The 15,169-nt window shown below is 36.8% G+C and overlaps 1 pseudogene; it reads right to left on the reverse strand.

Annotated features, from left to right (window-relative positions):
• Positions 1–201: 201 nt before the first annotated feature.
• LOC118017300 lies at positions 202–4,409 on the reverse strand (annotated as a pseudogene).
• Positions 4,410–15,169: the final 10,760 nt, after the last annotated feature.

Raw genomic sequence — 15,169 nt, forward strand, 5'->3', positions numbered from 1 at the left:
TCTAGTACATTCTTAAAGCCAACCACTGTCCATGGATCAATAGGGGCACCATCTTCTGTTCTTTTATTATCAATGCCTCACACACTGGGAAAGGTGAATTACATAACAATGTCTATTGGTATTCACACAAAGTAATGGTTTCTACTTTAAACTGCACCAATAATGCACTTACTACTGTAATTCAATAGAATTTTTTTTTTCTTTTAGAGAAACGTTGTGTTTAATGGTAAAGCTTAGCACACTTCAGCACCAGGCATGGCCTGAAGTCGAAGCAGCAGGGACGGGTAGGTGACCCTCATGGAACCTCACGTGGCAAAGGGGACGAGGAAGGCGACCATCAAACAGAAGGGCCCCATGGCCTCAGACAGGGCAAAGCCCAGAATGGCATAGGAGAAGAGCTGCTGCTTGAGAGACAGGTTCCTGGCATAGCTAATGGTCAAGCTGCCAAACACTGTTCCAATGCCAGCCCCTGAACCAGCCACGCCAACTGTGGCAGCCCCAGCGCCAATAAACTTGGCTGCTGTGTCACTGTCCCGGGAGACAAGACTGGTCTGGAACTCCCGCTGGGCCACCTGGAGCAGGGGGCAGCTGTAGGGTGGCTATTTAGCTGGGATCTCTGGCCTGCTCAAGAGGGAGGCCGACACAGGCCTAATTAGATCCCTGGTACATCAGCCGGGATCAGAGCCGGGGAAATGAGTAGTGCCCCGGTGGTCTGCTTTTCCTCAGTCTCCTGGCTTTAGCTCTAGATCTCAGCGCTCAGCTCCCACCCAGCTCAATAGAATCATAATATCCAAAGAATTCGAAGAAATTCTTTTCCAACTCTTTGAGACATTCATTGTAAATATTTACTATATTCTTTACTATACTCTGTAAATATTTACTATACTCTTTAAATCTCCAATCATATTCCACAGTCAGAAAAAGTGAATATCAGGAAAAAAACTCCACTACTTCTCTGCCATATTCAGTTATCTATATATAATGCCACAAATTCCTCTTCCGTCTCTGAGATCAGATTATTCTCTGAGAAAGACACTAAGCCTTTGACCCATGAACTGAAAATTTTCTTTTCTTTCCTTCTTTGGGCTCTCTTTCTCTTTTGCATTATTGAAACGGTCTTTTACTTATCTCATTAAAATAGTTTGAGTCCGCTTCAATCTAAAAACAACTCTGTCTTCCACCACCCCTCCAAAAGAAAACAAAACAAACCCAAAAGCCCCAAACTTGCCTCAGTATCACTACCTCCTCCAATAGTTACTGATTTATCTCCTTCCCTCCATTTGTGGTCAAATGTCTTGAAAGGATATTTTGTAGTTACTTTTGTAAATATCTTGTTTCCATTTACTCTTTGTCAATGGTATATAAACTAGTGTAAACCTGGCTTTAGTATTTGTAAGAGACTATAGAAAGCTATATATGTGTGTGTGTGTCTGTGTGTGTGTGTGTGTGTGTGTCTTTGGGCAAGTTATGTAACTCTCCTAAGCCTATAAAATTTTGATACCTATTGTGAAAAAGTTGGTACGGGAATTAAATGGCATAATGTTATATAACATTTGCACAATGCCTGGCACTGTATAACTGTTCCATAGATATTATCTATCACTATTCTTATTCTTTCATATTTTTATTCCTAATATTTCTGCTATCATTCTTCAACCCACTATAATCCACTTCTGCCCATAACCTCATCCCCAACAAGCCAATGGAATTGCCCTTGCTAGACTCATCAATGACCTCTTAATTATCAAATCCAATGTACATTTTAAAAGCTTTATTCTCTTTGAATATAATATTTGATACTTGTTAGATGCTTTTACCACTTGAAATACTTTCCTCATTTGATTTTTTCAAAAATATTATTTATTTATTTATTTATTATTTATTTATTTATTTATTTATTTAAGAGAGAGAGAGAGAGAGTGTGTGAGCAGAGGAGGGGCAGAGGGAGAGGCAGAGAGAGAATCCTCAAGCAGATTCCCCCCTGAGCACAGAGCCTCATGTGGAATTCAAACTCACGACCCTGAGTTTATGACCCTGAAATCAGGACCTGAGCTGCAATCAAGAGTCTGCCGCTTAACCGGCTGAGCCACCCAGGCAGCCCCACCTTATTTGATGTTTATGGTATCTTTCTTAGTGCTTTGCTATTCCTACACGGTGTCCCTTATTAACTCCTCATTCTTAGTGAGCTCTTAAATACTGAGTCTCATCAAAGTCCCATCCTGGATTTCATTTCCTTCACTTTCTTGGAGGTTCCTTAAGATAATTCACTTCAACAGGACTAATGATTCTAGTTCCACATCTTCCCCGAGCTCTGAAACTATATTTCCAATTGTGTACTGAAGGGCTTCCCACAGATGTCTCATATACATATCAAAATAACATGTCTACAATGGAACTCATTTGTATTCCCCTCAAATAATCCTCTTCCTACAAATTTTATTTTAATTGTCTCCCTCTTGTAGTCTCCAATTCTAACTTTGGTCCTATCATATCTCAATTGAAATGTTCAATTCATCTTTTATCTAGTGGCTTTGCATTCCAGTTTATTCACCACAGAATTATCTCTAAAAATCAGATGTCAGTACCACCATGTAAAATGTACCTAATAGTACTGAACTGTACACTTTTTAAAGTGATATAATTTTTGTCATGTATTTTTTACCACAATAAAAAGAAATATAAAAATCAAATGCTGGGAAAAATTCTCTAGTGTTTCCCATTGCTACAAAAAGGATATTTCAAAACCAGGTTCCAATTTGCCCCTGTAAGTTCCTCTGCTGCCAATGTTTCTGTGATTCTTATCTTCACCCTATTTGTTGAATATTCCGGGACCCATCACTACCACCGGGTCTTTGCATATATTGTTCTCTCTGCTCAAAATATGTTCTTTTCTTGTCTAATGAACTCTTGTTCATGACTTAATCTCTGGTCTCTTTTCTGTTACATTTCCTCAAAATCTCCCAGACAGAGAGGCAGCAACTCTCTCATAGGCACTCCGATAATACCATTATCGTAGAAATCTTTACTACAGTGCTTATCACCTTATGGTATAATTATTTATTTCTATTTTTCTCACCAGCTGGACTATGGACACCTTAATCACAAGACTATGCTTCATTAACCTTTTTATCCTTAGTTTTTAGAATTCCTAGAACAAAGTTGATACTTATTATGGGCTGCACAAATCAATGAATGAGAGAGCATAGAAAGGTGGCAAATAACATCACAAAAATTGCTGTTACAGTCCTTTATTTAAGATGCCATTAATTCCTAGAAGTACCATTATTTTATTTGTGATTGAGAAGGAAACAACTTGGCCAATTAAACTATAACATAATACTTTCTTAAAATATATTTTTCAAAAATTATATCATTACTGAAAGAGCTCTTTTAGGCTTAGTTGGATATCCAAAAAATTTTAAATGTAATTTATAAGAAAACTGTATTACTTTGGGCAGGTTATATTACTTTTCTAAGTCTCAATCCCAATTGCTTATGGAATTCTTAAAATATATTCACTTTCAGAGCCCACTCTTCTGAGGTTCTTTTTGACTCACTCATCAGTGAGCATGTTTTCACACTGATTGTCATTCTCTGTGCTTCTATGTTGTGGATGCATGGTTATTTTTTTTTTAAGACTTTATTAATTTATTTGAGAGAGAAAATGAATGGGGGGAGAGGCAGAGGGAAAGGGAGAGAGAGAGAATCTCAAGCAGACTCCCTGTTGAGCATGGAGCCCTACGTGGGGCTCAATTTCATGACCCTGAGACCATGACCTGAGCCAAAATCAAGAGTCAGACACTTAACTGACTGAGCCACCCAGGTGCCCTGATGTGTAGTTATTTCTTACATCTTCAGTATTTTCTTCAAAATTTTCATCTAGACTCTTGACTTCCATTTGACAATTTTTGATATCTGACACTTTATCAATCTTACTACAATGTGTCAATAGATAGTTTTCTTTCAAAAACAAGAAAGAGTGGCCTTCTTCAGATGGTGATTAAATGGTTGGTTGATTGAAAATCATGAGGTTGCAGTTGTTCACTCACATTGGCAGCAATAATGACTAAGTCATTATATAGTTTGAGTAAGCTTATTTTTAAACTAGCCTGGTGCATAGCCACTAACAAAATAAAATCAAGAAGTAAAACATTAACACTTGTGAAGAAAGTTTCCTAGTTGTCTCTTTCAGAAAACATTTATCTTGTTTATCAGCTAAGCCATTCACCAACCATCTGTATGTGTGTGTACCCATTCATGTGTATGCAAATACATAGTAGCATTTTTGAGGAGATAGTCTGAGATATTCTTCAGAAATAGTTTGAGGTTAAAATTTAACACAGAGGAAACATTTGGCCATTGGCAGTTACTCACAGTGTCATGGTGATACATTACCTTTCTTCATCCATGCTTCATTTAGTGCTTTGGTATTAACATTATAATTTTACAGCGCACCAAAGATCTCTAGGATTCATTAGCTTATCCTATTTGATTTAGCATATATTTATTTCACAAAAAAACCATATTTATTCAGTTTTCCTCAGCTGAAAGAAGTAAAGGTGCTTTAGTTGCTGGAAATGAACTTGCTACTCTTTTCAATTAGCTGGAAGTTTCTGACCAATGGATGTCAAACACGTTAAAGATAATCCTGTGTTGGGGCGCCTGGGTGGCTCAGTCGTTAAGCGTCTGCCTTCGGCTCAGATCATGATCCCAGGGTCCTGGGATTGAGCCCCGCATCGGGCTCTCTGCTCGGCAGGAAGCCTGCTTCTCCCTCTCCCCCTCCCTCTGCTTGTGTTCCCTCTCTCGCTGTGTTTCTCTCTGTCAAATAAATAAAAAAAAATCTTTAAAAAAAAAAAGATAATCCTGTGTTACAATTCAATTGGTCACACCAAATTCTCATTGATTTCAAAGTTCACTCATCTGTTCTGAGGTATATGGCAATTTTCCTTTCCTTCAATTGCATTGCTTGGTATGTGATAGCCACTCTTTTTACAAACAACTCAGTAACAAATATATGTGTCTTATATTCTTGGATCTCATTAAAGCTTTCGGTTGTTCTTTATAAGAAATCTATAGAATTGTGTTCATCCCCACCCTTCCCAATGAATACTTCATTAATATCTAATTCATGCCCCACTGCTCTGGGTACGTATGTCCCTTTCTGAGTATAAAATAACTTACTGTTTAGATACTGAATCACAAAGTAAGTAATCTTTTTGATGACATTTTCAGCAATGCACATAACTCAATTTAAGTGACAATATGAATAGCCATGATCGAGTTCCCATATATGCTGGAAATAGAAGTTACATCAAGACAGGCAGCAATGATTTTAAGTTGCCATCAGCTGTTAAAATGTTAGGGAAAAACATTCTTCCTTATAAACAACAAGATATTGTTGATTCCAAGCGAATTTAGCACAGTGACTCTTCCAAAACTTCTCTGTTTGTTCTCTACTCACAATTCTACCCATTTACTTATTTCTCAATAGATGACTTCACTTCCTACGTTACTTAGAGAACGCTCAAAATTTTGAAGTGTGTTTTATACTTGCTGACTTCCACTTTTTCTCACCATCACTTGCTCTTTACCCCACAGTATCTTGACCTTCTGCAATGCACTAATGAAACCACAATTCACCAGTGATAACCACAAAATGGCCTTTTTCTCTGACCCGTGCTTTTCATTCACTATGTATGATTTTCACAATTTTGACTACCCACACTTGACATTCTCTTTCCTTCTGAATTTCCTAACACTTGAGGCAGCATTCTTCAACATATTTATTTGTGTTACTTATCTCATTTTTCTTTTAAGAAGCTCAAATTTCACAAAAGGAAGAAGCTAAGAGAGGTTGGTAAAAGAAAGTGTAATGTTGAGGGCAAAATCCTCCCAGAAAGTCATAAAAAGAAAGGAATTTAGAAACACACAACTTTAACTTCCATCTCTGCCTGTGTTAATCCTGATTTTCTTCCAGGGAGGGTGAAGGGGTCAAGACAAAAAGGTGTTTATTGGGTTGTAAATGGTAGGAAATGTTCTCCCAAGCAGGAGGAGAAGGGAGTGGGAGTTACTATCTTTCTCCCACATACCAAAAGATTACTAACATTCAGTAACATGCTCTTTGCCGGGGGGGGCTTTATTTAAATTCCAGGTAGTTAACATACCAAGTAATATTAGTTACAGGTGTACAATTTAGTGATTCAGTACTTAACATGCAATGCCCAGTGCTCATCACAAGTGCCCTCCTTAATCTCCATCACCTATTTCACCCATTCCCCTGCCCACCTCCCCTCTGGTAGCCATCAGTTTGAGTGACATGTTTTTAAAAGTCACCACCTGGCGGGGAGAGGGGGGTGCCTGGGTGGCTCAGTCATTAAGCGTCTGCGACTCAGGTCATGATCCCAGAGTCCTGGGATCAAGCCCTACATTGGGCTTCCTGCTTGGCGCTTGGCAGGAAGCCTGCTTCTCCCTCTTTCACTCCCCCTGCTTGTGTTCCTTCTCTGGCTGTCTCTCTCTGCCAAAAAAAAAAAAAAAAAAAGTAACCACCTGGGATGATTTCTTGGTTCACAACAATTTTTCCTATATTTGGGAATACACTATTAATAAGCTAAAGTGGGAGCTTAGTGACCCTATGTGTACTCTGAATATCTGGGGTTAGATATCTGACCAAATTGGGCATATTGATTTGGTATCCTTGGAATTCAAACTTCAAAAAGCAGAAACACAAAGGCTTGCTGGGCATGTTAATAAATGTCAACACTGGGAGCAAAAAGGTAGTTCTTCAACTCTTAACAGTTGCCATAGTCCCTGCTGTTCTGATAAAATATACTGTTCAATCCTTCAGTTAAAGTTGTAATTTAATATTAAATACTGCATAGACTTACAGTGAGAATCTACCACTTCCTGATCCCTCCACTGAGAGATACAAAAACTCTGTAGGTTCAGGATATGTTTTCTCCTTTGTTGTCCCTTAAAGACTTTGGAATGAAATTTTATTCACAAATGTACCTGATCTGGACTTTCGAATTTCATTTCATTTGGAATTTCATGCCAAAGTCCAAATGAGGTACATTTTGTGAATAAAGTTATATGAAAATTTTGGTATGTAAACATCGTTAGAAAAAAAATTTTTTTAAATGAAGTTAAATGTGATTCTCAGAATTTTATTTATTTTTTTAAATTTTTTTTAAGATTTTATTTATAAGAAAGAGCGAGACAGAGGCAGGCAGAGGGAGAAGCAGTCTCCTTGCTGAGCAAGGAGCCCGATTAGGACTCGATCCCAGGACTCTGGGATCATGACCTGAGCCGAAGGCGGACGCTTAACCGACTGAGCCACCCAGGTGTCCCTAATTCTCAGAATTTTATTATAAGGTTCAACCCATTTATTTTGTATCTCTTAACCATTTGTTTTCCTTATTATCAGGGCCCTGAGAATGGCTATATGTTCAGACTTATTTTTATTGTCTATCCTTTACAACACACCTGTGGGTTAGCAAAATATGATTATTCATACTGTACAGATGGTGGAATTAAGGTATAATGCCATCTAAAAGCTGAATAGCAGAGTCGGAACCAGAATTTATGATTCCCCAAACCTTTAGGTAGAGCAGTATTTCCAGTGATAGCCCTGCCCTCTCTTTAATGTTTGTGAACAAAAGGCTGCATATAATTGCAATCTCTAACAAAATGCCAACTATGTTTTCAGGATGGATTTGGCTCTTTCACTTTAATGGAAATATATTGTGTATTGAAATATAGATAATGGTTATTAGAAGAATTCTGATATCTCTAATCTGGTATAGATGTTATAGCTTTCCGAACTTGGTCACAAACATAATATCAATTCATCTTTATATCATCTTAGTTGTTTCTTTTTTTTTTTCTAATTTGTTATTCATCTTCTTTAAAGAGTGTGTCAAAACATAGTTTTTAAATTCCTACCTCATTTGATGTCTTGTTTAGGGTATGTTTATTAAAACAAGTGGTGATCTCTGGTGGAAAACAAAAATGTGTTGTTGAAAATGGCATGGGGCTAAGCATTTAACCCTAGGTGCCAGGTTTAAAAAATGCCAGCTTAGTCACCCACAGAAAATCGTATTTTGTGACAAGTATAAAAATTCAGATTAAACTTACTTTACCATAGGTAAAGAAAGGACACAAGGAGAAATGTAATTTGGACTGATACACTTTTGTTCTTTTTTTAAAGATTTTATTTATTTATTTGACAGAGAGAGACACAGTGAGAGCAGGATCACAAGCAGGGGGAGTGGGAGAGGGAGAAGAAGGCCCCTCGCCAAGCAGGGAGCCTGATGCGGGGCTCGATCCCAGGACCCTGGGATCATGACCTGAACCGAAGGCAGACGCTTAACGACTGAGCCACCCAGGTGCCCCTACACTTTTGTTCTTACTTACAAAAAAGCTATATGTCAATATTAATAAAAAGGTTGTTTCCTCTCTAAAAACTAAGTACAGGAAGAAGAGATGTTGGCCTAGGTAGTACTGTTTTTCCCAGGGCCAGTTCTGGAGAAACTAGATTAATGAAACACAGGATAATATCATAAATGATTTTCCATAATACCAAAATAAAAATAAATCTTTGCCGCACGTCTCATCCATATAATATATAAATTAAGATCTCTTCCAGGGTTTTCAAAGTTTAGTTTACCACCCATGTCATTCAGACTTTTTTCCTGACAGTTAATGAAGCTCAGGGGCTAACCTCAGTCATATGATTCCCATCTGTCATTGCCACAGCTGTGATGAAGCCCAAAATGAAATTCCAGTCTTCATTTAATTCCTGTAGCTTGTTACTGGTCAGGTAATCAAGCACAACTCCTGGGTCTTGTGTTTTCAGATGAGGAAACTAAGGTCAAGTGACTTGCCCTGGGTCACACAGCAAGACATCATAAAGACAGGGAAAAGATCCAGTAGCCTTGGACTTTTTCAGACGTTACCAAGACCACTGAACCATACTACCTTCTCAGGTAATTGCCTTCTTTGATATCAAGTGGGTCACATTGTATTACCTCTTTTTTTTTCTTTTTAAACAGAATACTGTGTTTTGTTTTGTTTTTTTTTCTTTCTTTCATCTTCTTTTAAACGGGTATTTAGAAACGCTGTTCTCTGCATAGTGTTTCTGGTAATTATCTTCAAGGAAACCAGAATACAAATTTAAAGTACTCATTAACATGCTGATTAGAAATTTCTCTCAAAGACTCAAAAGGCTGGAAGAGACCCCCAGAGATCATCTGATCCAGCCCCTGACTTCAGGCATCTTTCACCTAAACAGTCTCCAGCAGATGGAAAACTATATTTATGACCCCCAAGGAGAGAGTCTCCAACCTCCTTTGGTAACACAACCCTGTGCTTAGATCTGCTTTACTATGTAATGGATTATGGGCAAAATGTAGAAAAAGATACAGCCCTCTCTTGTAATGTCAGATATTACTAAAGGACTAAAATTAACCATAATTTATATTTGTATGCATATAATGTAACTGACCAACATTTCTGATCCTATTTTGGAAAAGTCTAGCTTGTCATTACACATTCTCTTGACATAAAACCTGTTGTAATTTATTTTTCAGTGTAAAAACATATCCTAGAATATGCTGAATCTTTGTAATTTGGGGTTAAAATGTCTGTGCTTTTATTTTTTATTTTTATTTATTTATTTATTTTTTTTTGTGCTTTTGGCTTCTGCAATGCAGATGCAGAATATATGTCTCATGGAAATGCTAGTACTTCCTCTCAATCCTTACCCTAGCACCCCAACCAGGATAACCTTAGGCCAGATTTGAGAAAACTGAGAATTAAGAATGGTCTCTGATGACTTAGAAATTAAATGGTGATCTGGGTACATGTGTACATCTTGACTTGTTCATGGGAATTGCCTTCATCATGTTCTCATTTCCTTAGCAGATTGTGGATAAAAATCTTCAAAAAATCCCATCTCCATAATCCCAATCCCATTTCTGCACCATTCCTTTTAGGGACTGATCTCACCTCTGCCCATTTATGCTTCTGACCTAGAATAATTTTGTCTTCATCAAAATTAGACTATCTTTATAAGAATATTAATGAGTACTCTCCTGAACTCCACATTGAATGGCAGAAATTATTTGTTGAAAGGAAAAAATTCCTAGCTTGAATGTACCTAAGAGAATGAGAAGTTTGTCCAAAGGTCTGGCCCCTCATATCTACACAACCAGCTTCAATGAACTACATGAATTATATCCTAGGCACTGAAGGTGTTGGGAACATCCTGTCATTTCTTCATAAGTTAAGATGTTTAAATGTATCAACAATAACAGCAGATTTCTCAGACTGTCTCCCAGATCTTATCTCTTCTTGTGTATTCTCTGCCTTCTTATTAAGACAGATCTCTGAGACAGGTCAAGCATTGGCTTGAGAGTTGGATCATCTGAGTTTCTAGCTGTAGACCTTTCACTGGCCAACAGTGAGGTTCAGCAATTTTTTGCTATCGGTCCTTGATATATTTATTTGCAAAACAAAGAGCTTGTAATAGATGACCTATAAGATCTCTTTCACCTCTAAAATTTTAGCATAAGTGAATGAAAAAGTGAAGAAATGGATGACTGAATAAAGTTATTGAGCATTTTGATCTAGATTACCTAGTTGGTCTTTCAATAAAATTGAGTGATATATTTAAATATGCATTTTTGAAATGTATTTCATTGTAAGCTAAATTTTGATTGCATATTGTTCACTCAATATAACAGATATTTATTGGACCCTTATGTGCTAGATATATGTGAAGGATTAAAAAACAAAGCAGTCCATTATTTAAACTTTAAATATGTTGGTGGTTAATACTATGGATGCAGCTCGAGTCCAAAATTAAATATCAATTAAATAAAAGTTTGGTTAAATACTAATGTATTATATCCCTCAAGCAGAGAATTTAGAACAAAGTATTAAACCAAGTCTGTTTCAATGAAAAATTTCATGTCAGGTTTGTCCAAGTATCTTTTACTCCCTTTTCTAGAAATCTATTAGGGCTGATATGAGATATAGGGCTTATATTTCTTTGCAAAAATACTCCTGCCAGGGCGCCTGGGTGGCTCAGTTGGTTAAGCGACTGCCTTCGGCTCAGGTCATGATCCTGGAGTCCCGGGATCGAGTCCCGCATCGGACTCCCTGCTCGGCAGGGAGTCTGCTTCTCCCTCTGACCCTCCTCCCTCTCATGCTCTCTGTCTCTCATTCTCCCTCTCTCAAATAAATAAATAAAATCTTTAAAAAAAAAAAAATACTCCTGCCAAATGAAGGCTAGGTAGATGAGATGACCATTTTGTACACATCTAACCGTGGCACAGTAATAGTAAAGAACAGCATATGCATGTCAGTAAGGTCAACGGTGCTCTTTATAATCATATGGGAGGTGTTAGGTACCATTGAAAAAATTCTCCAACTAGAATAGCCCAAAGAATGTTATGCGGAACCAATGATTCAGACTGTATTTAAAAATTAGTCTCACCTGTGGCAGGTAGAATGCTATCCCTTCATGAGATCTACATCCTAATGCCTGGAACCTGTGAAAATGTTATATTAAATGGCAAAGAGGAATTAAAATTGCAGTTGGAGTTATGGTTGCTAATCGGCTGACTTTAAAATAAGGAGGCAGTCTTGGAATATGTGGGAGGCCCAGTGTAATTACAAGTGACCTTAAATGTGGAGGAAGGGCAGAAGAGTCAGAGTCAGAGACAGATTTAAGATGCGACACTGCTGGATTTGAAGGCGGAGGAAGGTGCAAGGAGCCAAAGAATTCAGGCAGCCTCTAAAAACTGGAAAGGCAGGAAGCAGAGTTGCCCCTCGAGCTTCCAGAAATCACTGGATTTCAGTCCAGTGAGATAATTTTGGACTCCTTGCCTCTATAACTGTAAAATAATACATATACTATATTATACTATAACTGTAAAATAATACATTTACAGACAGCAACAATAGCAAACTCATACAGCATCCTTCTTGTAGTAAAACAAAAGGTAGACATTCCATAGAGAGATCAGGAGAATAGCTTCTAACCAGGCTCCCTTACAAACCAGTAGCGTGTGCCAATCAATCTCCAAATTGTACTTGAGACTCTGCATCTCCAGAGGCAACAACTACTGTCATAAAAACTGCTGTAACCTATAAAGTCTATTCTGATGTGACAGATCAAGTTGGTATTGTTAGCTACAAATTTAACCCTCTTACCACAAGTAACTTTGCTTGTAGGGTTGGTTGTCATCATCAAAAATAGATTATTCTTAATTAGGCAGAGACCCTATCTTAATACTTCTTTATATCTCTTTATACTGTACATAGAGTAGACCATCACTAAATATGATTATTGATTGTGTTATCATAAGAATCTTGTCAAAGTTAGTCTCAGGTAGAGAGTAATCCCAAAACTGGGTGTAAAAACATATTAGCAAGAAGATTCCAACAAACAGCATCCACGTCTTTGTTTATGAATGATTATCTTAAAATTTTATAATACAAGTGTAATATTAAACTTTTAATTTTTATTTTATGTTTTGAAATGGTGGCTTGTAGCCTAAATTGTAATTCTCACAATTACAGTAGAAGTAGAGAAGGCAAAGATAAGCAGTCCTCCTATTAAACCAAGTAAATACAATGTAGTAATCTCTAGGAGTCTGAACATTATATACAATCAGGTATTATTTATCATTACTATTGTGTCTATCAATAAGTTCAGACTTCTGCACTTTGGACGTTCTTATATTTCTTTGCATCAAAAATGTCTAAAATTATTTTCAAAATTGTTTTAATGTTTCATCTGCTCTTAGGCATCTTTGAACTTCTGAATGACCTCCTTGAACATAAGAGAAACAAATGTAAAAGGAGATATATACTTAACATATTTTTAAAATGAAGATAAATTTCTAAATTCAATATATTATAGTCCAGCTATCTGAAAGATTTCCAAATATCAAATTTACAGTTATAAATTCAATTAATTACATAGTTTTGTTAGTGGCCCCAAGTTTTATAGCCACATATTTTTCCTTGTCATCTAATTCTTTTTTTTTTTTTTTTAAGATTTTTTTATTTATTTATCAGACAGAGAGAGCTCACAAGCAGGGGGAGTGGCAGCTGCAGGCAGGGGGAGAAGCAGTCTTCCCACAGAGCCAGGAAGCCCAACACGGGTCTGATCCCAGGACCTTGGGATCATGACCTGAGCCAAAGGCAAACACTTAACCAACTGAGCCACCCAGGCATCCCCCTTGTCATCTAATTCTTGATGTTCCTTTAATATCTTTACTGGACTTTTAACTTCTTTAGAACAAAATTCATATCTACTTCATTTTTACATCCCTCAGAGTTACTAACAAGCATTACATATTTTATATAGTAACTGCTCTATAAGTGTTTGTTACAAGACTGAACAAAATGATGAAGAGAAGATCACTTAAATGTTGCTTGAAATGGGCCTTATTAAAAGGCCACCTTATTTGTACAGAAAAACGCAATGCCTTTGTTTTAGCAAATTATTTATACTTACTAATTTACCAAGATCTAACATCCAGAGCCTCTCTTAATTGAGAATTCTATTTCTATTCATTTGAAATAGAAAGTGAGATAGCTATTAAGGTTTATTTTATTGAAGATTCAAATCCATTACTCCTATACTGAAGTTCATTTCTATTTTGTGTGGTAGTAGTTCTGCACTCTAGAGTCCTTACTGGATTGAAGAGCAAATATGTACAAATGTTCTGTTGTGCCAGGGGGCACAAATTCTGTCTTGATTTACTCATGTGCAACTACTATTAACACTGTGAGGAATTCAGGGCAAAGTTTATTTTATTTTTCAAAAAGGATCATGTTGTTACATATTCCAAATAACACATGAACTCTCTTAGACTATAAAACCAATGATGCGCAGCCACACACATTTAGTGTACTCATTTAGCTTTTTCATTGACTAGATGTCTGACTAGTCAGACTTATTCTTTATGGCATATATTTTTAAAAGCAAGATTTGACACAGAGAAATGAGGCGAATTTCTGGAACTATAAAGCACGGATTCAGAAATTATAGAAAAAATTCCACATTTTAACATTAAAACATAGTGAACATGCTGAAACACACGACAATGGTGCACACATTACTTGGCTTTAAATGTACAAAAATTATCCATATGTTTGAGCTAATCTCATTTGAGTGTTGTTCTTTAGTCAAGTAAAATAAGTGCTGCCTAGCTGCTCTGAATTTGGAGAAGTTGAGAGAGGGGGATCCACGAGGGGATGTTGAGCACTGAGAAGAGATGGGAACCAGGAGGGGAGGTGTAACAGGGGATCCTTCTGTAGCTTACCCTTCCCTGAAATCAAACCTTGTATGCCTCTGTTGAGTGAATGTTGGAAGTAGCAACCTTAGTCCACATTCTTGGCTGTCCTGCCCCCTGACCACATACAACCTGGGTAGTCACAGTTGCAAGGGAATTGACAAACAGACCCTATATGGGGCTATGAAGTACAAACACCCTAGAAGAGTCTGTCCTCACATATGTCTTCACATGTCCTAGCTTCTTACTAGCTATAGGTCTTTGAAAAGCCATTTCATTTCTCTGGGTTTTTTTTACCTTTTATAAGAAATCAGAGACTTTTAAACTTTGCCAATGACTCTTTCTGTCCTACACTATGTTTCTAAATTTTTTAAGGCTATGTAAGTTGACATGTTAGTTGTAATTTTGTTTATAAAGTCATATTTTGTATTGTAGCATTATTGAATATAAAACAAAATATAGTGTAAGGTAGCGAATGAAATAACAAAATATCTTACAGTATGTCCAAATTTAAACCAAAGTATAATAGGAAATAAAAAAGGGGATATCCACACAAAATCCTTATCTAGAGCTAAGACAAAATTATTTACTGATTTTGAACCAGGATCTCTAGACCTATGTTGTTTATGGAGATGGATAATGTTGGATGCCCTTCATATATAGGGAGGCTTGAAATAGAGTATGTCAAGTCAATACAAATATATGTCATTTTTGAATTAAAAATATTAAAACATAGATATATAAAGATGTTATTGCATTGTTAAGTTAAAAAAAATATACATGTATTTTTCATTAGGGAAATGATTGAAGAGTATGACAACACATCTTTTCTGAACCCAAGGAGCTTAGGAGCTGATGCC

This window comes from Mirounga leonina, unplaced genomic scaffold, assembly GCF_011800145.1.
Source record: "Mirounga leonina isolate KUSES-001 unplaced genomic scaffold, KU_Mleo_1.0 Mir_169, whole genome shotgun sequence".
Lineage (NCBI taxonomy): Eukaryota > Metazoa > Chordata > Mammalia > Carnivora > Phocidae > Mirounga > Mirounga leonina.